Source organism: Schistocerca gregaria, chromosome 10 (assembly GCF_023897955.1).
Source record: "Schistocerca gregaria isolate iqSchGreg1 chromosome 10, iqSchGreg1.2, whole genome shotgun sequence".
NCBI classification, from domain to species: domain Eukaryota; kingdom Metazoa; phylum Arthropoda; class Insecta; order Orthoptera; family Acrididae; genus Schistocerca; species Schistocerca gregaria.
The window spans coordinates 131,647,158-131,669,372 of record NC_064929.1 but is presented as its reverse complement, the minus strand read 5'-3'; the positions used below and the strand labels follow the sequence as shown (position 1 = coordinate 131,669,372).

The window sequence follows — 22,215 nt, the reverse complement described above, 5'->3', positions numbered from 1 at the left end:
TTATGGAGGAAGGTGTCAGTGATACAGATCAAGAAATAATTACGTTAGCCGGTGGTCACAGTTCTGCTATCGAACAAGATTATCATTCAGAGGAAGAACTTCAGAAAAGTTTTGATGGAGCTCTGTCTGTTTATTCAATGAAATACTTACAGTGTCTGTTAAAATCGAATGTGTTCTGAGTGGTGATAAGGAAAATGTAGTTCCCAGCAATGAATGTTTGACAGACTTCATTTTATACCTGTCGAGTGGAATTTTTATGCGCAAATTTAAACCCTGGAATTTAGTTGTATTTGGAAATTTATTTGCTACAGAGATTGTATAATTTTACAGAATGTGAAATTCAGTATTCTAACAGTCTATTTATGTATATTATTTATAAGAACCACGCGAAATTATGTGCTTTTGTGTGATTAATACTAAAATGCTGCAGGCTTTGTTTAGTGTAATAAAATAAACTAGAACCATTCAAACTACACTTAAGGAACTGTAAAAAAAATGTTATATAGCATAAATCACTGTATGATTAAATGATGATGACGTCCTCTTGGGTAAAATATTCCGGAGGTAAAATAGTCCCCCATTCGGATCTCCGGGCGGGGACTACTCAAGTGGACGTCGTTATCAGGAGAAAGAAAACTGGCGTTCTACGGATCGGAGCGTGGAATGTCAGATCCCTTAATCGGGCAGGTAGGTTAGGAAATTTAAAACAAGAAATGGATAGGTTAAAGTTAGAGATAGTGGGAATTAGTGAAGTTCGTTGGCAGGAGGAACAAGACTTTTGGTCAGGTGAATACAGGGTTATAAACACAAAATCAAATAGGGGTAATGCAGGAGTAGGTTTAATAATGAATAAAAAAAATAGGAGTGCGGGTTAGCTACTACAAACAGCATAGTGAACGCATTATTGTGGCCACGATAGACACAAAGCACATGTCTACTACAGTAGTACAAGTTTATATGCCAACAAGCTCTGCAGATGATGAAGAAATTGATGAAATGTATGATGAGATAAAAGAAATTATTTAGGTAGTAAAGGGAGACGAAAATTTAATAGTCATGGGTGACTGGAATTCGTCAGCAGGAAAAGGGAGAGAAGGAAACACAGTAGGTGAATATGGATTGGGAGGAAGAAATGAAAGAGGAAGCCATCTGGTAGAATTTTGCACAGAGCATAACTTAATCATAGCTAACACTTGGTTAAAGAATCATAAAAGAAGGTTGTATACATGGAAGAATCCTGGAAATACCATAAGGTATCAGATAGATTACATAACGGTAAGACAGAAATTTAGGAACCAGGTTTTAAATTGTAAGACATTTCCAGGGGCAGATGTGGACTCGGACCACAATCTATTGGTTATGAACCGTAGATTAAAACTGAATAAACTACGAAAAGGTGCTAATTTAAGGAGATGGGACCTGGATGAAATGACTAAACCCGAGGTTGTACAGAGCTTCAGGGAGAGCATAAGGGAACAATTGACAGGAATGGGGGAAAGAAATACAGTAGAAGAAGAATTGGTAGCTCTGAGGGATGAAGTAGTGAAGGCAGCAGACGATCAAGTAGGTAAAAAGAGGAGGGCTTATAGAAATCCTTGGGTAACAGAAGAAATATTGAATTTAATTGATGAGAAAATACAAAAATGCAGTAAACGAAGCAGGCAAAAAGGAATACAAACGTCTCAAAAATGAGATCGACAGGAAGTGCAAAATGGCTAAGCAGGGATGGCTAGAGGACAAATGTAAGGATGTACAGTCTTATCTCACGAGGGGTAAGATAGATACTGTCCACAGGAAAATTAAAGAGACCTTTGGAGAGAAGAGAACCACTTGCATGAATATCAAGAGCTCAGATGGCAACCCAGTTCTAACAAAGAAGGGAAGGCAGAAAGGTGGAAGGAGTATATAGTGTCTATAAAAGGGCGAGGCACTTGAGGACAATATTATGGAAGTGGAAGAGGCTGTAGATGAAGATGAAATGGGAGATACGATACTGCGTGAAGAGTTTGACAGAGCACTGAAAGACCTGAGTCGAAACAAGGCCCCGGGAGTAGACAACATTCCATTAGAACTACTGACGGCCTTGGAGAGCCAGTCCTGATTAAACTCTACCATCTGGTGAGCAAGATGTACGAGACAGGCGAAATACCCTCAAACTTCAAGAAGAATGTAATAATTCCAATCCCAAAGAAAGCCAGGTGTTGACAGATGTGAAAATTACCGAACTATCAGTTTAATTTGTCACAGCTGCAAAATACTAATACGAATTCTTTACAGGCGAATGGAAAAACTGGTAGAAGCGGACCTCCGGGAAGATCAATTTGGATTCCGTAGAAATGTTGGAACACGTGAGGCAATACTAACCTTAGTAAACTTAGAGAAAGATTTTGACAATGTTAACTGGAATGCTCTCTTTAAAATTCTGAAGGTGGCAGGGGTAAAATACAGATAGCGAAAGGCTATTTACAATTTTTACAGAAACCAGATGGCAATTATAAGAGTCGAGGGGCATGAAAGGGAAGCAGTGGTTGGGAAAGGAGAGAGACAGGGTTGTAGCCTCTCCTCGATGTTATTCAATCTGTATAATGAGCAAACAGTAAAGGAAACAAAAGAAAAATTCGGAGTAGGTATTAAAATTCATGGAGAAGAAGTAAAAACTTTGAGGTTCGCCGATGACATTGTAATTCTGTCAGAGAGAGCAGTTGAACGGAATGGACAGTGTCTTGAAAGGAGGATATAAGATGAACATCAACAAAACCAAAACGAGGATAATGGAACGTAGTCGAATTAAGTCGGGTGATGCTGAAGTTATTAGATTAGGAAATGAGACACTGACAGTAGTAAAGGTGTTTTGCTATTTGGGTAGAGAGGATATAAAATGTAGACTGGCAATGGCAAGGAAAGCGTTTCTGAAGAAGAGAAATTTGTTAACATCGAGTATAGATGTAAGTGTCAGGAAGTCGTTCCTGAAAGTATTTGTATGGAGGGTAGCCATGTATGGAAGTGAAACATGGACGATAACTACATTCCTGGAAATGGAAAAAAGAACACATTGACACCGGTGTGTCAGACCCACCATAATTGCTCCGAACACTGCGAGAGGGCTGTACAAGCAATGATCACACGCACGGCACAGCGGACACACCAGGAACCGCGGTGTTGGCCGTCGAATGGCGCTAGCTGCGCAGCATTTGTGTACCGCCGCCGTCAGTGTCAGCCAGTTTGCCGTGGCATACGGAGCTCCATCGCAGTCTTTAACACTGGTAGCATGCCGCGACAACGTGGACGTGAACCGTATGTGCAGTTGACGGACTTTGAGCGAGGGCATATAGTGGGCATGCGGGAGGCCAGGTGGACGTACCGCCGAATTGCTCAACACGTGGGGCGTGAGGTCTCCACAGTACATCGATGTTGTCGCCAGTGATCGGCGGAAGGTGCACGTGCCCGTCGACCTGGGACCGGACCGCAGCGACGCACGGATGCACGCCAAGACCGTAGGATCCTACGCAGTGCCGTAGGGGACCGCACCGCCACTTCCCAGCAAATTGGGGACACTGTTGCTCCTGAGGTATCGGCGAGGACCATTCGCAACCGTCTGCATGAAGCTGGGCTACGGTCCCCACACCGTTAGGCCGTCTTCCGCTCACGCCCCAACATCGTGCAGCCCGCCTCCAGTGGTGTCGCGACAGGTGTGAATGGAGGCACGAATGGAGACGTGTCGTCTTCAGCGATGAGAGTCGCTTCTTCCTTGGTGCCAATGATGGTCGTATGCGTGTTTGGCGCCGTGCAGGTGAGCACCACAATCAGGACTGCATACGACCGAGGCACACAGGGCCAACACCCGGCATCATGGTGTGAGGAGCGATCTCCTACACTGGCCGTACACCTCTGGTGATCGTCGAGGGGACACTGAATAGTGCACGGTACATCCAAACCGTCATCGAACCCATCGTTCTACCATTCCTAGACCGGCAAGGGAACTTGCTGTTCCAACAGGACAGTGCACGTCCGCATGTATCCCGTGCCACCCAACGTGCTCTAGAAGGTGTAAGTCAACTACCCTGGCCAGCAAGATCTCCGGATCTGTCCCCCATTGAGCATGTTTGGGAGTGGATGAAGCGTCGTCTCACGCGGTCTGTACGTCCAGCACGAACGCTTGTCCAACTGAGGCGCCAGGTGGAAATAGCATGGCAAGCCGTTCCACAGGACTACATCCAGCATCTCTACGATCGTCTCCATGGGAGAATAGCAGCCTGCATTGCTGCGAAAGGTGGATATACACTGTACTAGTGGCGACATTGTGCATGCTCTGTTGCCTGTGTCTATGTGCCTGTGGTTCTGTCAGTGTGATCATGTGATGTATCTGACCCCAGGAATGTGTCAATAAAGTTTCCCCTTCCTGGGACAATGAATTCACGGTGTTCTTATTTCAATTTCTAGGAGTGTATAAAAGCATGTCATCTTGGTTGTTGTTGTGGTGGTCTTCAGTCCAGAGACTGGTTTGATGCAGTTCTTCATGCTACTTCATCCTGTATCTTTTCATCTCTACTGCAACCTACATCTTTCCGAATCTGTTTAGTGTAAAAATGTATGCGGGCGATCCATAACGATATGGTTGATGGTCTAAGGCACGTCTCTACAGTCGCACAATGGGCTATCAGCAATCTCCTACTTGTGCTTCCAAAACTGACATCTGCCATGTTGGGTTCTTATCCGGTTAAGTCATGTCCAGATTTTACTGGGTTGGTTGAAACCAGGAGTGTAGTTTGGACAAGAAGAGAATAGAAGCTTTCGAAATGTGGTGCTACAGAAGAATGTTGAAGATTAGGTGGGTAGATCAGGTAACTAATGAGGAGGTATTGAATAGCATTGGGGAGAAGAGGAGTTTGTGGCACAACTTGGCGAGAAGAAGGGACCGGTTGGTAGGACATGTTCTGAGGCATCAAGGTATCACAAATTTAGCATTGGAGGGCAGTGTGGAGGGTAAAAATCGTAGAGGGAGACCAAGAGATGAATACACTAAGCAGATTCAGAAGAATGTAGGTTGCAGTAAGTAATTGGAGATGAAGAAGCTTGCACAGGATAGAGCAGCATGGAGAGCTGCATCAAACCAGTCTCAGAGCTTAAGACCACAACAACAACAACAACATATTCACAGTACCTGTATATTCTGGTAATTCCATCCACCCTGCATTCACCTGGTTCCACAGTTCATCTGTGGTCGTTGGTATTTGGTCACACCTGTGCAACCATCGTTTCACCACATTCCACACATTTTCAACTGACGGCTGGTTTGGTCTTCTGGTGCGCCAGAGCAAATGCTGACATGCTGTGACACCAAGAAGACATGTCTTCGTGCAGCAACATGTGGTCGTGTATTGTCTTGCAGAAAAATGGTGTATGTGGTGCTGTGCAGAGGAATGTTGTGAGGTAACGGCGGAGTTGTGGCGCCCTGGAGATATTCAAGATCGGAGTTGGTCCGGCTGCTCGTCCAGCCGGGGCCCGGCAGTAAACACGTGGTGTCGAACGTTAGCCGGACGAGTGGGGTAGCCCCAGCGCATGGTCCAGCCGCGTGGCTGGGAATTCCGCTGTGACGAGAACGGTGCTTTGTGTCGATGAAGGAGATGTCTGTGCTGGGGAGTGCCGAATATGGCGGAGTTTGTGAAACCTTAATGGCAGACATTTCACAGTTCGTATAGAAATATGAATCATTATACCTCAAAAAGAAAAATGTGTATTACCATTACTTGCACAACAATTCTGATGGTGTAATCAGATTTCCAATATCTTTATAAGTTTAAAGTTTAGTATCTGACAATAAATTATACAAGTAACACCCAGCAACGAATTTCCAAAATCTCAACTACCTTCTTTCTTCCTTTTGCTTGTGCCTTTTTCCCGCAATGACGCAGGGTCAGCATGGTTAAAAGGATTTGGCAAGGTTAATTTAAGAGGTGGCCGGATGCCCTTCCTGCTTTCACCCCATACCCCCCCAAGGAATTAGTGTACCCCAACTGTCTGTGTCTAGTGTAATCCATGGAATAGTGCAAAAGTGTTCAGATGTCTGTGAGTCGTGTAACTGAAGTGGGACGTGGGGACCAGCCCGGTATTCACCTAGTGGGATGTGGAAAACCGCCTAAAAACCACATCCAGGCTGGCCGGCACATCGGACTCCGTCGTCAAGCCGGTGAGCGGATTCGATCCGGGGCCGGCGCGCCTACCCGAGTCCAGGAAGCAGCGCATTAGCGCGCTCGGCTACCCTGGCGGGTTTCCAAAATCTCAACGGTTCATCAGATTTCATCGAACTACGCGTCTTTAGAAAGCTATTAGTGTAAACCTAAATTGGTATGAATTACAGGCATGTAACTTAAATAGTACATGAGTTATTGGAGGTCAAAGTGGCCGATTATTGTCGATAGCGTCCGGTTATAAGTACTCCACAGTTACACGAAAAAACGATAGCAGCATGCTTCAAAAAATGGCCCTGAGCACTATGGGACTTAACTTCTGAGGTCATCAGTCCCTAGAACTTAGAACTACTTAAACCTAACTAACATTAGGAAATCACAAACATCCATGCCCGAGGCAGGATTCGAACCTGCGACCGTAGAGGTCGCGCGGTTCCAGACTGTAGCGCCTAGAACCGCTCGGCCACTCCGGCCGGCCTTACACGTCTCGGTCACCTCTTGTTCGCATTGACGGCACTTTGAACAGTGGACGTTACATTTCAGATGTGTTACGACCCGTGGTTCTACCCTTCATTCCATCTCTGCGAAACCCTACATTTCAGCAGGAAAATGCACGGACGCATGTTGCAGGTCCTGTACGGGCCTTTCTGGACACAGGAAATGTTCGACTGCTGCCCTGGCCAGCACATTCTCCAGATCTCTCATCAACTGAAAACGTCTGGTCAGTGGTGGCCAAGCAACTGGCTCGTCACAATACGCCAGTCACTACTCTTGATGAACTGTGGTATCGTGTTGAAGCTGCATGGACAGCTGCACCTGTACACGCCATCCAAACTCTGTTTGACTCAATGCCCTGGCGTACAACGCTGTTGTTACGGCCAGAGGTGGCTGTTCTGGGTACTCATTTCTCAGGATCTACGCACCCAAATTGCGTGAAAATGTAATCACATGTCAGTTGTAGTATAATATATTTGCCCAATGAATACCCGTTTATCATCTGCATTTCTTCTTGGTGTAGCAATTTTAATGGGCAGTCGTGTCAAAGTTAGCCCGGAATAGAGAAGATCTCCCTTTATTCTAGTATTGTAGCCATGCACTTCGCTGTTATTTGTGAATTGAGATGGGTTACTAATAACAAATTTGATAAGTAAATATATGTACTGCGAAGGTACTTAAATAAATGTCTGCAAGGTGGTCTTGGGTGGGCTCCAGCTATTGTGCAATGTTTTGGCCGAGATGAACCGTGCTAATCAGATTTTATGCATCTGCTAGATTAAAATTCCACAATGACAGTGCAGTCTAGACTGCTTGAAACTTCCACAGCAGTTGTAGATATCGGAAGGAGTCTTCACTAAATGATAGCATATAAGGGGGCGAGCGTTTCGCTACACGATTAACACAACACTTTCTCAGTTATTTCCAGATAACGAACAAATCTTAAATTCCGTAAATATTACTCTCGCATTATTACCGCACGGCAAGCTTCCCCGATTTGAAAAACAATCTGAGATGGCGGCTCTTAAACACCGCAGATTGATCTCAACCACTACTAGCACTAAAACTGTTTCTAACGCAGTGCCCTTCGTACACAAGTTGTTTGCCAGTAAACAGCGGGAGTCCGAGAGCGAGCGGTCATCCCCACCAGCTCGCGCGCCTGCCACGACAGATTACATCTACATCTACTTCGCAAACCACCTAATGGTGTGTGGCGGGGGCTATTTTCGGTACCACTATCTGGTGCCTCCAATCCTGTTCCACTCGCGAATAGTGCGTGGGAGGAATGATTGTCGGTAAGCCTCTGTATTGGCTCTAATTTCTCGAATTGTCTCCTCGTAGTCAATAAGCGAGATGTAGGGGGAAGTAATATAATGTTCGACTCCTCCTTGCCCCGAAATTTCAATAGTAACTCTCTCCGTGACGCACAACGCCTCTCTTGCAACGTCTGCCAGTGGAGTTTGTTTAGCATCTCCGTAACGCTCTCTCTCGCCAGCTAAACGATCCCGTGACGAAACGCGCCGCTCTTCGTTGGATCTTCTCTATCTCCTCTGTCAGTCCTACCTGACATGGATCCCAGACAGGTGAACAATACTCAAGAGTCGAGCGAACAAGCGCCTTGTAAGCTATTTCTTTCGTGGATGAGTTACATTTGCTTAAGATTCTTCCGATGAATCTGAGATTTGTATCTGCTGTTCCCACCATCTGTTTTATATGGTCATTCCATCTGGATAGTTACGCCTAGGTATTTTATGGCAGACGCTGTCTCCAGCTGTTTGTCATCAATAGGGTAGCTGTACAGTAGTGGATTTCTTTTCCTATGCATGCGCAATATGTTACATTTATTTCCGTTCAGGGTCAGCTGCCAGAGTCTCCACCAATCATCAGTTCTCTGCAGGCCGTTCTGCAAATTCTTACTATCTTCCGGCGTTGCTACATTGTTACAGACAACTGTATTGTCTGCCAATAGCCTTAAAGTGCATACGACGCTTTCTACTCGATCATTTATATATATTGTAAACAGCAACGATCCTACCACACTTCCCTGTGGTACTTCGGTTATTAAATTTACATCTGTTGATTTAGTTCCATTAAGAGCGACGTGTTGAGTTCTGTCTGCAAGAGAGCCTTGAATCCAATCGTAGGGCTGCTCTGATACTCCGTAAGCTCGTATTTTTTTCATTAAACACCAACGCGGGACGGTGTCAAACGCCTTACTGAAATCAAGGAACACGGCATCAATCTGAGCGTCGTTGTCCACTGCGCTGTGGACCTCACGGAGAAACACAGCGAGCTGAGTTTCGCAGGATCTCTGTTTGCGGAATCCATGTTGATTGTTATAGAGGAGATGTTCATTTTCCAAGACCGTCGTAATAGTTGAGCATAAAACATGTTCCGTAATTTTACAACAGATCGACGTCAATGATATACCGGGTGATCAAAAAGTCAGTATAAATTTGAAAACTTAATAAACCACGGAATAATGTAGATAGAGAGGTGAAAATTGACACACATGCTTGGGATCACATGGGGTTTTATTAGAACAAAACAAAAACACTCTATATTGCTAGACGCGTGAAAGATCTCTTGTGCGCGTCGTTTGGTGATGATCGTGTGCTCAGCCGCCACTTTCGTCATGCTTGGCCTCCCAGGTCCCCAGACCTCAGTCCGTGCGATTATTAGCTTTGGGATTACCTGAAGTCGCAAGTGTATCGCGATCGATCGACATCTCTAGGGATGCTGAAAGACAACATCCGACGCCAATGCCTCGCCATAACTCCGGACATGCTTTACAGTGCTGTTCACAACATTATTCCTCGACTACAGGTATTGTTGAGGAATGACGCTGGACATATTGAGCATTTCCTACAAAGAACATCATCTTTGTTTTGTTTTACTTTGTTATGCAAATTCTTGCTATTCTGATCAGATGAAGCGCCATCTGTCGGCCATTTTTTGAATGTTTGTATTTTTTTGGGTCTAATAAAACCCCATGTCATTCCAAGCATGTGTGTCAATTTGTACCTCTGTATATACATTATTCCGTGATTTATTCAGTTTTCAAATTTATACTGACCTTTTTTAAAAAAAAAAAACCGAGCGAGGTGGCGCAGTGGTTGGCACACTGGACTCGCATTCGGGAGGACGACGGTTCAATCCCGTCTCCGGCCATCCTGATTTAGATTTTCCGTGATTTCCCTAAATCGTTTCAGGCAAATGCCGGGATGGTTCCTTTGAAAGGGCACGGCCGATTTCCTTCCCAATCCTTCCCTAACCGGAGTTTGCGCTCCGTCTCTAATGACCTCGTTGTCGACGGGACGTTAAACACTAACCTCCACCACCACCACCACTGACTTTTTGATCACCCGGTAGGTCTATAGTCTATAAAGGTGTGGATCTGTCTTACGGCCTTTCCTAAAAGCGGGAATGACCAGAGCTTTTTTCCAGTCATTAAGTACCTTTCGCTGCCCAAGCGATCTACAATAAATTACTGCTAGAAGGGGAGCAAATTCTTTCGCATAATCTTTATAGAACCTTATAGGTATCTCATCTGGTCCTGAAGCCTTTCCACTGCTAAGCTATTGTAGTTTTTCAATTCCGCGATCGGTTACCTCAATATCTACCATTTCGTACGACGATTGAAAGGAGGGACAGTGTTACTATCTTCCGCGATGAAACAATTTCGAGAGCCCGAATTCAGTATTTCGGCCTTCTCTGTTATCTTCCATTTAGGTGCCGGTGTGGTCGCTGAGAGAATGAATAGATGATTTCGGCCATTTACTGATTTTACATGCGACTAAAATCTCTTAGGGTTTTTACTCAGGTCGGTTGACAACGTCTTACTTTCAAAATCATTGAACGCTTCTCTCATTGCTTGCCTTACGTTCATTTTGTGTCGTCCACCTTTGTCAGCTAGGTTTTTACTTCTCTTGAACCTGAGATGAAGTGCTCTTTGTTTACGTAGCGCTTTTCTAACACAACCATGGCGGATCTTTCCCATCCCTTAAAACCTTACTCGGAGCATACTTTTCTGGGCATATTGAACGATTCCTTTGTATTTTTTCCGTTTGTTCTCTACATCTTCGCCGTCATCAGCGAATATTTGATGCTGACTGCGGGATATTCTGAAGTTTGTATCTTGTCAGCCTTGCATAGTAAATGTGTCTTCCCACCTTTCTTAGCATTCCTTGTAGGACCCGTCGTTATGCCGGCCGCGGTGGTCTCGCGGTTCTAGGCGCGCAGTCCGGAACCGTGCGACTGCTACGGTCGCAGGTTCGAATCCTGCCTCGGGCATGGATGTGTGTGATGTCCTTAGGTTAGTTAGGTTTAAGTAGTTCTAAGTTCTAGGGGACTGATGACCACAGCAGTTGAGTCCCATAGTGCTCAGAGCCATTTGAACCATTTGAACCCAGCCTTACGGTCACTGACCTTCCTCTACGATTCGGCGAAACCCCGGAAACCCTGGACGGATTTTCGAACCGCTGTAGACCCGAATGCCTGCCATACCGCTGCCTGCACAAACGTCCTGTTAGCTAAATATTTTGAGATGGTGACCTCATCTATGACGCATCGGCACTTTTACGTCCTGTGCACACCTTTGTGTGCTTCGGCATTAAAATGTACGTTGGCAGTGTGTCCTCTGCGGAGATATTTCCTCATCATAAACCGGATATTGTTACATATTTTTAAACTGACTGACCTATCCTCACAGATGACCTCAACACAAGCGAAAGATCGAGTTCACGCCACCGGCCCATAGTAGGAACATGGGAGCGATACTGACAGCCTGAAGCCTTTACGGGATTTGTAGATTTAGAGAACGTTTTTGATAATATGGACTGTCTAACAATATCACCACTTGCAAAGTAGGTTAGAAATCAGATTAATAATGTTGCTCACGCAGCATATGTTCGCTTTATCCGGCAACAACAAAGTTATTGACTGTGGATGGTATCGTCAGAATGGAAATAATGAAGTCACTGTAAAAAAGTCATTAATTTTGGCACTTATCTTGAATGGATTCCCACGTAGATTTCGTCGAAGTTGTTATGGCTCATCTTGTTGATTCTAGGGTGATTCCACTTTGACTGCTAGAAGGTCCAAATCTGTATTTTAGCAATATTTGAAGACCTAACAAATGCGTTTTTCAGGAAATTCTTAATTATCAAACAATCCCAGATCAGAACAATGGTGTGGTAGAAAAAAATTTTGACTTGATGGTCACGATCCACATTTTTATTAAACTTCTTGTAAATTCACATATGCTTCTTCTTAATTGTCATATCATCAAGAAAACAGTTTTGTATCAATCTTCATATATGTAATTTCTACTTTAACCAAACACAAAACTTGACTGTTCTTTTACGGAGCGAAATAACAACTTAACTTTTGCAAAGTGAAACAAAGACTGCTCTGTGTCCATTCGCGCCAGAATGGTCACAAGTAAGTCAAAGAACATGACAGTCTCACAGAAATGAATACACACAAGGACCATATCACTGTAACATATCGATACATCGGAGTACCTATACATTAATAAAACCAAATGTGAATATTGTCACAAAAATATGTCGGTTACTTCGCAGAAAAGTAGTACGATATTACTGGTATCGAGAACTGGAATTGGAGTGCCGTAATGGTCACGTAAATAAAGAACCAGTACAACTGGATCACACTCTTTGAAGTTCTGAATGTAGTAGGGATAAAATTTAGTGAGTTAAACGTCGTCTGCAACGTGTGTGGCCGAGCGGTTCTAGACGCTTCAGTCCGGAACCGCGCTGCTACTACAGTCGCAGGTTCGAATCCTGCCTCGGGCATGGATGTGTCTGATGTCCTTCGGTTAGTTCGGTTTAAGTAGTTGTAACTCTAGGGGACTGATGACCTCAGATGTTAAGACCCATAATGGTTAGAGCCATTTGAGCAATGTGTGCACAAATAAGACTGCAGTTGTAAGAATCGACGGACACGAAAACTGAGAAGGTAGTGAGATATCCCTGAAGGTACTTAGTGTGCTATGTGCTCTTTCAGTAACTTACCGTCCGCCGAACTAGCTGAATGGTCAGCGCATTGGAATGCCACGCACGGCAGCCCGTGTTCGATTCCCTGCTGGGGTGGGAGATTTTCTCCCCTCAGGGACTGGGTGTTGTGCTGTCGCCATCATCACTTTACCCCATTGTCGACGCTCAAGTCGCCCAATGTGGCGTCGCGCTCAATGAGACTTGCACTTGGCTGCCGAACTTCACGCCCGAGAATTCCCGGCCACTTACTCCATACGATCATTTCCATTTCCAGTAACTTACCAATGAAACTAACGAGCCATTTGGAAACGGAACCAATGATCACGAAGAAGAAATAAAAACTTCGAGGTTTGCCGATGATATTCTCATTCTGTCTGAAGTAGCAAAGTACTTGGAAGAACAGTTGAAGCAGAGTATAAGATCACTGCCCAGGAAAATCACTGGAAGGGCAATGGATTCCGATGCGGCGATCGTGAAGCGACTAGATTAGAAAATGGCTCAGTACAGGAAATACATGACTTTCGCTGTTTGGGCTGGAAAATAACTGAAGATGGACGAAATACAGAGGGTACGCAGCAGACTGGCAACAGCAGGGCAAATATTTCTGAAAAACAGAAATTTCTTAATATCGAATATAAATTGTAAGTGTTACGGAAGGTATTTGTGTGGAGCATCGACCTGTGGGCTCGTGAAACTGGACGATAGGCAGTTCAGACAAGAAGAAAACAAACCAAAAAGAACATCAAAAAGTGTCTGAGGCAAAGGAGAAAAGGGACCCACTTGCAATATCGGGGATATAACGCATACCCTGTAATGCAGAAAAGTTTGTTGGAATTACTGGACGCTCATTCAACACCAGTATCAATGAAAATTATACTAAGTTTGTCCACATTCGTTTGGTTCAAATGGCTCTGAGCACTACGGGCCTTACAATCTGAGGTCATCAGTCCCCTACAACTTAGAACTACTTAAACCTAACTAACCTAAAGACACCACACACATCCATGCCCGAGGCAGGATTCGAGCCTGCGACTGTAGCGGTCGCGCAGCTCCAGACTGTAGCGCCTAGGACCGCTCGGCCACTTCGGCCGCCCCACATTCGTTTCTTTTAATGTGTGTCAGGGCGCTGATGATCTCGACGCTGAGTGCCCATAAGCCCCAACACACACACACACACACACACACACACACACACACACAGACAGACACACGTACGTGTTCAAAGAACATAAGCGGCATTGCAGGTTGGAGCAAGGGAAAAATCGGTCGTGGCAGAGCACGCACTGTGTGAGACCGACCACGTAGAGAAGAGCTATCGCACCGGCTTGTTCAGAGAAGCTATAAAAATACACAAACACGAGAACAGCTTCAAAAAGGAAGAAATAAGCCTCGAGGTAGAGGGATCCTGGCTTCCCGTGCTGCAGCGAACGACCGTCACAGGTAGGAAGAGGAGAACCGCACCGGAAATGAGAAGCCCTCCGACGTTGCTCTGCCAGCTACATATAGCCTGCTGCCACGAGCTCGCGTTGTGGTTAGCACTCCCGTAGACATGGATGGGACACATATGAGGTTGAGGCACCGCTGAGTTTTCAGCGCTCGACCCATTTTTGGAAACCTAAATTCAAATAAACAACACCCTCCCACACAATCGCACACAACACACCAAAGATGTACCCCGATCTCGCTCGCACCTTGTCACCACTCACAACAAATACCATCCTCTTCCCGCACCTAGACGAAAGAACACGCGAATAAAACAGAACCATATACACGGCCCATTAAAAGATCCGCCAAGACATGAAAAATAAAATCCCGACTCTTTTTCACTCCCCCCTCCCTCGTTCTGCACTCTAATCAACAAAAATGGAAAAAGTAAATGTAAACACAAAATATAATGTACAACTAAATGTAACAAACGGGAAAGAAAAATACTCTACACTCATGCTCATAAATTAAGGATAATTGCAGAATGTGGTGCCACACAACGTGGCACTACACAAAACTGGCGCTAGCAGCATAGGCACATAGGGAACACACACCACACAGTTCTGCAAGTCCGCGGTATATGTGATAAGTTGAGAAAACCGTCCCGAAACACATGTGCTACAAAACGCCACTGTTTCCTGCGCATGTGCCCCGACATCAATACGGGATATGGTCACCATGCAGGCCGCACAACGGGTTGGTATACTCTGGATCAGGTGGTCGAGCAGCTGCTGGGGTATAGCCTCCCAATCTTACACCAGTGCCTTTCGGAGCTCCTGAAGTGTCGTAGGGGTTTGAAGACGTGCAGCGGTAAGTCGGCAGCATCCCAGACGTGCTCAATGGGGTTTAGGTCTGGAGAACAGGCAGGCCACTCCATTCGCCTGATATCTTCTGTTTCAAGGTTCTCCTCGACGATGGCAGCTGGGTGGGGCCTTGCGTTATCATCCATCAGGAGGAAGGTGGGTCCCACTGCACCCCTGAAAAGGTGGACATACTGGTGCAAAATCACGTCCCGATACACCTGACCTGTTACAGTTCATCTGTAATGCAGGGTTGTACCTGCACCAATCATAATCCCACCCCACACCATCAAACCATGACCTCCATGCAGGTCCCTTTCAATGACATTAAGGGGTTGGTATCTGGTTCCTGGTTCACGACAGATGAAAACCCGGCGAGAATCACTGTGAACATAACGTGAGACCACTGTTCCAATGACCATGTACTGTGTTCTTGACACCAGGCTTTACGGGCTCTCCTGTTACCAGGGGGCAGTGGAATGCACCTTGTAGGTCTCCGGGTGAATAAACCGTGTCTGTTCAGTCGTTTGTAGACTGTGTGTCTGGAGACAACTGTTCCAGTGGCTGCAGTAATGTCCCAGAGCAAGGCTACCTGCAGTACTCCGTGACCGTCTGCGGGCACGGATGGTGAGATGGTCTTCTTGTGGTGTTGACCACTGTGGATGTCCCGTACTGTAGCGCCTGGACACGTTTCCTGCATGCTGCAATCGTTGTCATAATCTTGAGATCACACTTTGAGGCACACGGAGGGCCCGTGCTACGACCTGCTGTGTTGGACCAGCCTCCAGTCGCCCTAGTGTTCTACCGCACATAACGTCATCACAATGTATTCTTTGAGCTATTTTCAACACATAGTCACCACTAGCACGTGGAGAAACGTCTGCACACTTACTCGCTGCACCGTACTCTGACATGCACCAACACACCTCTGCGTATGTGGACTGCTGCCAGCGCCACCGTGCTATGACCGCAGGTCAAATGCACCGCATGGTCATACCCCGAGGTGATTTAAACGCGCATACCGTCTACCAGAGCGTTGTTTCACCATGTATCAGCATTATCTTTAATTTATGAGTAAGAGTGTATATACGGATACCTTACTACCAACCATCTATCACGAGTATAATATGCTCTTACTACTATTATTGTTCCTACTATTCCTCTTTTTACTCTCAGTTTCCTATGTTACGTTTCTACCTAGTTTACTTTGTAAAAATTAAAACTGTAAAATATATATATTGTAATATTAAGAAATTACCTGTATTGTAAACTAGCTATAAATATGAACTATAAATCTTAAAGAACAAATTGCATTGTGAAACTAGTTAAAAAACAAAGTCCATTGCAAAATTAGTTAAAAATGTCATTGTTAAATGTCAAAGAACCAAAGAAAACTTGCACTGCATAGCAAGAAAAATGTAATAAATGCTTAAAAATAAAATTGTTAAAACCTATGGCTAGGAAGGGCAAATAGCAAGCCCACAAACAGCCCGCTCTTTCCCCTCAGGGCAGAGGAAAAAATATAAAAACACCACCACCAATGGAGGGTGAAACTTTGACAATCTCAGGCAGAAAAATTACCACATGAACGTCGGGCGAAAAACCCGAGGCAGAAGCCAAGAGGCAGTTTGAGGACAGAAGCCTTAGAAATGTGACGCTACAGATGAATGTTGAAGATTACGAGGGCAGATTCAGCAACTAATGACGAGATGGTTGTTGTTGTTGTGGTCTTCAGTCCCAAGACTGGTTTGATGCAGCTCTCCATGCTACTCTATCCTGTGCAAGCTTCTTCATCTCCCAGTACCTACTGCAGCCTACATCCTTCTGAATCTGCTTAGTGTATTCATCTCTTGGTCTCCCTCTACGATTTTTACTCTCCACTCTTCCCTCCAACACTAAATTTGTGATCCCTTGATGCCTCAGGTTGTGCCACAAATTTTTCCTGTAGCACCACATTTCAAAAGCTTCTATTCTCTTCTTGTCTAAGTTGTTTATCGTCCATATTTCACTCCTTACATGACTACGCTCCATACAAATAGATTCAGAAAAGACTTCCTGACGTTGAAATCTGTACTCGATTTTAACAAATTTCTCTCCTTCAGAAAAGCTTTTCTTGTTATCGCCAGTCTACATTTTATATCCTCTGTACATCTTTAGTTATTTTGTGCCCAAAGAGCACAACTCATCCACTACTCGTAAGTGTCTCATTTTCTAATTGAGAGATGCAGTCGCCATCCCCGAATTGCTGTTCAACAGTGGGAAGAAAGAAGGTGCTTACAACATCAATGTAGGCCAGTGCTGTGATAGTGCCACACGAAACAACAAGGGTTGAAACCCCCTCAGTGAAAAACACAATAACACCACCGCCGGCAATACACACGCTGCAGATGACGTTCACCCGGCAATCGCCATACCCATACCGTGCCATCGGATCGTCACGTTGCGTACCGTGATTTTTCCACTGTTCAGTCTTCAAATGTTTACGCTCCTTATACCATGCGAGGCGTCGTTTGGCATTTACCAGCGTGATATGTGGTTTTTGAACAACCGCTTGACCACGAAATACAAGTTTTATCACCTCCAGCCTAGCTGTCATAGTACTTGCAGTGAATCCTGATGCAGTTTGCAATTCCTGTGTGATGGGCTGGATAGACGTCTGCCTATTACACATTACAACCCTCTTCATCTGTCGTCGGTCTCTGTCAGTCAACAAACGAGGTCGGCCTGTACGCTTTTGTGCTGTACGTGTCCCTTCACGTTTCCACTGCACTATCACATCGGAAACAGTGGACCTAGGGATGTTTAGGAATGTGGAAATCTCGCGTACAGACGTATGACACAAGTGACACCCAATCACCTGACCACGTTCGAGGTCCGTGAGTTCGGCGGAGCGCCCCATTCTGCTCTCCCACCATGTCTAATGGCTACTTAGGTCGCTGATATGAAGCGCCTGGCAGTAGGTGGCAGCACAATGCACTCAATATGAAAAACGTGTGTTTTTGGGGGTGTCCGGATACATTTGATCAGATAGTATATCTCTCCATCTGCTGCATTGAGAAATCTTCTGCCTGGATTGGAGAGAAGTGTAAGGAATAAAAATTGTGGTGAAATTAGAATTATATTAATACCATCAGCTGCTTACGGGCTGTGATACATATCAACGGGGGCAGGTGAAAATGTGTGCCCCGACCGGGACTCGAACCCGGGATCTCCTGCTTATATGGCAGATGCTCTATCCATCTTTTTTTTATCTCATTTTGTTCGATTTCGTTCGTTGTATCTGCTCGGGGCGGAGCCCGGAAGACACCCGTTTCATTTCGTCGTTGATCCATTTACTCAGTTTTTTTATTACAGAGGGCAGCTAACCCTCTGACCGAACACGCTGAGCTACCGTGCCGGCAATACATCTGAGCCACCGAGGACACAGAAGATAGTGCGACTGCAGGGACTGTCTCGCGCACGCCTCCCGCGAGACCCACATTCTCACCTTACATGGCCACACACTACATTCGTAGTGTCCCACCCCAACACATTCATTACTCGTGGAAGACATGCTTACCAAGTCCCGTAAGAATTCGGGGAATATGTGTGCATCCGCACAGAAGAAGGAGGTCATGGCCGGTATTGCCAGAGCTGTATATTTATATGCATATTATAAGAACACACACCATATCCATATAAAAATTGTAGTGGCGAGACAACGCACAGACACAGGGAACAGGTGAATGTAGACTGCGGTAGTTATGCAGTGGTGGCATCAAACCAGTCCTGAGTTCGGACTCAGATCCACAAGGAAAATTGATTTTGTCACATTTAGAAGATACAGTTTTACTCTTTAATTCTTTATTTTACTTTTTCTTGGGCAGCTGGGCTGGATATCGATCGCCTATTTTGATATTTGAAGACGGAGGCGGAAGATAACGGCCTTTTATAATATTCAGCATCGCCCTACTGCTACTACCACTAATAGCTGGTATTACATTTATTATAAGAGACCTCTGCTAGCATCGTCTGACGACAGCCTCGTTTCCACTGCATTACGTGCCCTTTAATATGTCGCTAAGAACCTTCAGATACAACAAATGTCTAAAGCTACAGATAGAGCAAAGGGACGTAATGGATGAGAAGCAACGGCGGGAGCGCGGGCTCTGGGAATGCCACGCAGATAACCCACCTCTTGATACGAGCAAAGAAACTGCAAGTCACGCGACCGTGACAGGATGTTTGAACGGCTGTTCATCCGTGACGTCACAACCGAGAATAGCCCACTGCCCTCCCGCAGCCGAAGCATCCGAAGACGTAAGTCGTTACTGTTTCTGCAGCTGGTAACGCCTTATTACACTGCCATATTTCTTTGTCAAAGTTGGTAATTCAAATACACTACTGACCATTAAAATTGCTACACCACGAAGATACACTACGGACGCGAAATTTAACCGACAGGAAGAAGATGCTGTGATATGCAAATCATTAGCTTTTCAGAGCATTCACACAAGGTTAGCGCCAGTGGCGACACCTACAACGTGCTGACATGAGGAAAGTTTCCAACAGATTTCTCATACACAAACAACAGTTGACCGGCGTTGCCTGGTGAAACGTTGTTGTGATGCCTCGTGTAAGGAGGAGAAATGCGTAGCGTCTCCGACTTTGTTAAAGGTCGGATTGTAGCCTATGGCAATTGCGGTATATCCTATCGCGACTTCGCCGCTCGCGTTGGTCGAGATCCAATGACTGTCAGCAGAATATGGAATCGGTGGGTTCAAGACGGTAATACGGAACGCCGTGCTGGATCCCAACGGCCTCGTATCACTAGCAGTCGAGATGAGAGGCAACTTATCCGCACGGCTGAAACGGATCGTGCAGCCACGTCTCGATCCCTGAGTCAACAGATGTGGAAGTTTGCAAGACAACAACCATCTGCACGAACAGTTCGACGACGTTTGCAGCAGCATGGGCTATAAGCTCGGAGAGCGTGGCTGCGGTTACCCTTGACGCTGCATCACAGACAGGAGCGCCTGCGATGGTGTACTCAATGACGAATGGCGTAACGTCATTTTTTCGGATGAATCCAGGTTCTGTTTACAGCATCGTGATGGTCGCATCCGTGTTGGCGACATCGCGGTGAACGCACATTGGAAGCGTGTATTCGTCATCGCCATACTGGCGTATCACCCGTGATGGTATGGGGTGCCATTGGTTACACGTCTCGGTCACCTCTTGTTCGCATTTGACGACTGAACAGTGGACATTTCAGATGTGTTACGACCTGTGGCTCTATTCTTCATTTGATCCCAGCAAAACCCTAGATTTAAACAGGATAATGCACGACCGCATGTTGCAGGTCTTGTACGGGCATTTCTGGATACAGAAAATGTACGACTGCTGCCCTGGCCAGGACATTCTCCAGATCTCTCACCAACTGAAAACGTCTGGCCAATGGTTAAAAATGGTTAAAATGGCTCTGAGCACTATGGGACTCAACTGCTGTGGTCATTAGTCCCCTAGAACTTAGAACTACTTAAACCTAACTAACCTAAAGACATCACACACATCCATGCCCGAGGCAGGATTCGAACCTGCGACCGTAGCAGTCGCACGGTCTGGCCAATGGTGGCCGAGCAACTGGCTCGTCACAATACGCCAGTCACTACTCTTGATGAACCGTGGTATCGTGTTGAAGCTGCATGGGCGACTATACCTGTACACGCCATCCAGGATTTATGCACCGAAATTGCGTGAAAATGTAATCGCATGTCAGTTCTAGTAAAATATATTTGTCCAATGAATACCCATTTATAATCCGCATTTCTTCTTGGTGTAGCAACTTTAATATCCAGTAGTGTATGTGGCTCACGTTTGTATCTTGCTGGTAAATATCTTATTTAATGATGGTCAGCAGACTCGTAAAAAAATCTCTTCCATTCGAGTGAAATAACGAAAAGAATCTCGATCTTGAAATGTGTGTGCTAAAGTACGTTATTGCAAAGTGTCAGTAGTGAAAGCAGCATCGAGAATATAGTATTACGTATGCGCAAAGCGACTCTGGACACCATACCTCAACTACAAAGTTCGCCAGGAAAATGTATACACACTTCAAGGAACGAAAAGTATTACTTATGTGTTTATTTTACTTCGAACAATTGATTACACATGTTGTACAACCTTCAGTTTAGCACACGGTTACTTTTAATGATCAAACTGTTCACCGTTGGCGGCTATACACACAATAGAACGACGAGCGGTCGCCGCAACTACGTCAGTCAGTAATACAGTGGAGATCGCTGCAAGCTCGCTGTATTGCTCTGGTGAAGTACCTCCAGTGTGCGTGGCTTACGTCGATAGATGTTATCTTTCACAGTTACCCACAAGTAAAAATCCGAAGGTGTTAGATCTGGCGACCGAGGAGGGAACACGATGGGCCCCTCTTCGTCCATTCTGATGCCACACAAAATTGTCATCCTGGAAAGCTCGTACCGCTAGGTAGTAGGTTGGTGGCGCCCCGTCCTGTCGGTAGAAGACGTCAGCTCCGTAAAGCGCACGTGTACCTGGCAAAATTGATGTGCGTAACATTCCCAGGTACACTTCTCCAGTGACAGTAGCGTCAAAGGAAAAGGGCCCTGCTAAGCCCTTAGATGATAGTCCACACCACACACGAACCCCTGGTAGACTGACCGCTTTATCCACATACAGCCGCCCCGCGGTGGTCTAGCGGTTCTAGGCGCTCAGTCCGGAACCGCGCGACTGCTACGGTCGCAGGTTCGAATCCTGCCTCGGGCATGGATGTGTGTGATGTCCTTAAGTCAGTTAGGTTTAAGTAGTTCTAAGTTCTAGGAATATTAAGAGCTCAGATGGAAAGAAGAGAATAGAAGCTTTCGAAATGTGGTGGTACAGAAGAATGCTAAAGATTAGATGGGTAGATCACATAACTAATGAGGAAGTATTGAATAGGATTGGGGAGAAGAGAAGTTTGTGACACAACACACTCGTAACTCAAATCAAACGATAATATCGATATCTCGATAGAGCCTGACAAAAAGTGTATACATTTTTATGGCGGACTCGGTATATTCAGTTTAAAACCGAAAATTGAATCAAAATGCAGTTAACAACTACCTGGTAGCTTCTACTAGCACGGATCTCCGGTCACTGTATAGTACTACGTAGCGTTTCTCTAGCAGCAGCTCGCTCTTGAAGTCGTCGAAGAGTCCAGATTCTCCTTTCCGATTTTTC

General features: G+C 45.4%; 1 protein-coding gene and 1 non-coding gene across 2 annotated transcripts in view; one reads left to right on the top strand and one right to left on the bottom strand.

The window, feature by feature from the left end:
* The window catches only part of LOC126293199 (serine/threonine-protein kinase fray2-like), a 98,379-nt gene that overhangs the window by 39,705 nt on the left and 36,459 nt on the right, over positions 1-22,215 (bottom strand). The window lies entirely within an intron of this gene.
* LOC126293838 (U6atac minor spliceosomal RNA) lies at positions 14,224-14,309 on the top strand. Its single transcript, XR_007552362.1, has one exon. It is a non-coding gene; the product is annotated as a U6atac minor spliceosomal RNA (small nuclear RNA).